Raw genomic sequence first — 3263 nt, 5'->3', positions numbered from 1 at the left:
ACACATGCGCATGTGCTAGACGTGTGTTGCCAGCACACATCTGTGTTGGCTTACAGTATGTGCATACAGTACACCAAGACGGCCACACTAGCTTTGTGCAGAAAGCCTGCACCTTTGTCAGTGAGTGTTTTTTCTATATGTACTGTAGTTGACTGGAGTCCCTCAGGGCTCTATACTAGGTCCCTACCGACCCATCAGGGTCCATTTGGTTCCATTTGTACACTCTCAGAGTTACAGACCCATAATAATAATAATAACTAGAAAAAGTTCTCCTCGCAGCACAGGTCTCCGCCAGGTCAGGAAGGTTATTGAGGGCCAGCAATGTTTGGAATTCGCCAAGCAGGAATGGAATTTGAAAAATCGGACGCAACCTTGTTGATCACTTGACTATGGAAATAATGTGTACCGATTTGCATGATGTTTGGACCAAATTTGTAGTAGTAACATAAAATATCATCAGAGGGGTTATGGCTTAATTTGTTAATTAAAGGGACTTTGAGTGGGCTACTTAGAAAAGCCCTAAAATAATGTCAGGTATTATTATTATTATTATCAATTCAACAGTCACATAACTGCATCTGCATCAGGCTGTACCAGGTGATACGTGTGGCATTTACTCTCTCTGCCATCACTTTGTTCTGTCTTCATTGTCCCGTGTCAATTAGGTAGAATTAATGCCTTGAAAACACAACGTTCACTTACCAGTCTAAAATGGCGTTGAGCGCCACATCCAGCCACACCACGGTGGGTTTTGTGTGGTCTAGAACGGGCCGTGTTGCCATGTACATTCTGTTTCCTTCTTTCATTTCAGGTGTATTAAAATGTCAACGTAACTGCACACCTGTTTAATACCTGAAACACAAGAGTGAACACAACTATGAATGAAAAAAAAGTCAAATATGTAGGCTACCACACACAAAATATCCATTAGCAAAGCAAAGCAAAAATAAGCCCAAAGTACGTTTGTTCTAAGCTGGTCCACCTGGCTCTCATTGGCCACTCTCAGTCAAAAATTGCAACTAACCACTCCAACCATTGCTCGACTGTTTACAAGACATAAAAATCTGGATGACCACAAATTTCCTTCACCTGAATGATAGCAAAACCGAAGTTATCATCTTTGGCGATACCACTTCCTCCGCCTCCCTTTCCCTTGGTACCCTCTCCCCCAACATCCGCCCCTCTGTAAAAAACCTCGGTATCATTTTTGATAGTTCTTTTAAATTTGATAAACAAATTGGTTCCGTTATCAAATCCAGCTTTTTCCAACTTCGTTTAATTGCCAAGGTGAAAGCATTTCTCCCAGCCAAACACCTAGAGATGCTCATCCACGCCTTTATTTCATCTAGGCTGGATTATTGCAATGCACTTTATTCTGGTATCGATCAATCGCTGCTCAGGCGCCTGCAGCTAGTTCAGAATGCTGCTGCGCGCCTCCTCACAGGCACCAAAAAACGTGATCATATATCCCCAGTCCTGGCCTCTCTCCACTGGCTCCCCGTCAAATTTAGAATTGATTTTAAAATCTTAATAACTGCTTTTAAATCCCTCAATGGGATGGCCCCCTTTATTTAACAGAGCTTGTGGAACACCACAACCCACCTAGAGCCCTAAGGTCAACTCACCTCTCTTTAATGACTCCCACAGTAACTGCTAAACTTAATTAGAACCAGGGGCGACCGCGCTTTCGCCGTGGCTGCCCCCAGGCTCTGGAACGATCTACCCCTTGTTATTAGATCCGCCCATTCCATTGGGGTTTTTAAGTCCTTACTTAAGACTTACTTTTTTGACCTGGCTTTTAACCTAAATTAAGCTTTAACTTGGATTTGTTGTAATTGCTCATGATGTAATTGTACTTTGAACTGTATTGTGTACTTGTTGTTCTTGTTTTGTTGACCTGTACAGCACTTTGGTCGGCGACAGTCGTTTTTAAATGTGCTATATAAATAAAGTTTGATTTGATTTGATTTGATTAGCTGTGGTCATTGAGAGGCCCCATTTTGTGGTTCCACATATAGAAAGCCCATTCATTCAGCCCATAGAGGTTTCCGAAAAATATGTATTTATATACATTATTTTAAGCCTGGAACCAAGCCATCCAGACTCCTGGTGAATCATGACCATAAAACATTTGATTCTGTGTAAACACATATTTGAAAACCGCAAAAAAGGGTAGTTATTAAATATAGTATAGAATATAATAAAGACATTCTAAAACATTCTAACAACACAAATCTAGTACGGGGCTCCCTGGCACAAAACATTTTCAGATGGGGGTTAGGGGACAAATACATATTAATTTTGGGGTCCATGACAAATATTTGAGAACCACTGGTTAAAATAATTTAAATTTAAAATTGTGAAGCAAGCCCAAATGAGCAACTAAGCCCAAGAAACCACAACCCACACAACCACATTTTACAAGCAAAAATAAACCCAAAGTACGTTTGTTCTAAACTGGTCCACCTGGCTCTCGTTGGCTCTCATTGACTCTCATGACGTAGATGTTCGTACCTTCTTTTTATATACCTTGGTGTAATGCAGGTTATCAGTTGCCAGATTTAGCAAAAGAAACAAGCGGCTGTGTCGATAAAAACAAGCCCAAAAGAAGCAACTAGGCTAATTCTTTTCCACTTTTACATCGGCTGTTTGAAAATAGCAGATCAACAAGCTCACAACGTGTCACATCATGACACGTTGTGAGCTTGTAGATCTGCTATTTTCAAAAAATATTTGGAAAAAAAGTAAAATATTCAGTTAAAAAAACAACAACATTTTATCAACACAAATCTTGTATGGGGGTCCCTGGCACCACATATTTTCAGATGTGGGTCTGCGACAAATACATATTATTCTGGGGGTCCTTGACATGAAAGAAATGTGGGAACCACTGGTTTAAAAAACATTAGAAAGCAAGCCCAATGAAGTGACTACAATTTAAAAAATAAATAAATAAAATGCTTATTTATAAGCAGACATGGCAACACGGGTATTAGGAGCTCCTTAGATTTTGCCGTCCTTTGCGGTGACATCAAAGCGTGACGTTGCTGTTCTCCACTCTGATTTGAGTACTCCAATTGCCGCGCGAGCGCTCTCCTCCCCCCCATACACACACACACACACACACACACACACACACACTCACACACACACACACACACACCAACAAACACGACGACGGTTTGTTAAGTCTAGCGCTGCTTGTTTGGAAGTAATAAAAGACTCTTATAGTGAAATAAACAACTCATAATATAACTTTACTC

Source organism: Gymnoscopelus microlampas (assembly GCF_963454915.1).
Source record: "Gymnoscopelus microlampas genome assembly, chromosome: 13".
In the NCBI taxonomy this organism is placed as follows: domain Eukaryota; kingdom Metazoa; phylum Chordata; class Actinopteri; order Myctophiformes; family Myctophidae; genus Gymnoscopelus; species Gymnoscopelus microlampas.
Note: the sequence above shows the minus strand (reverse complement) of the source record.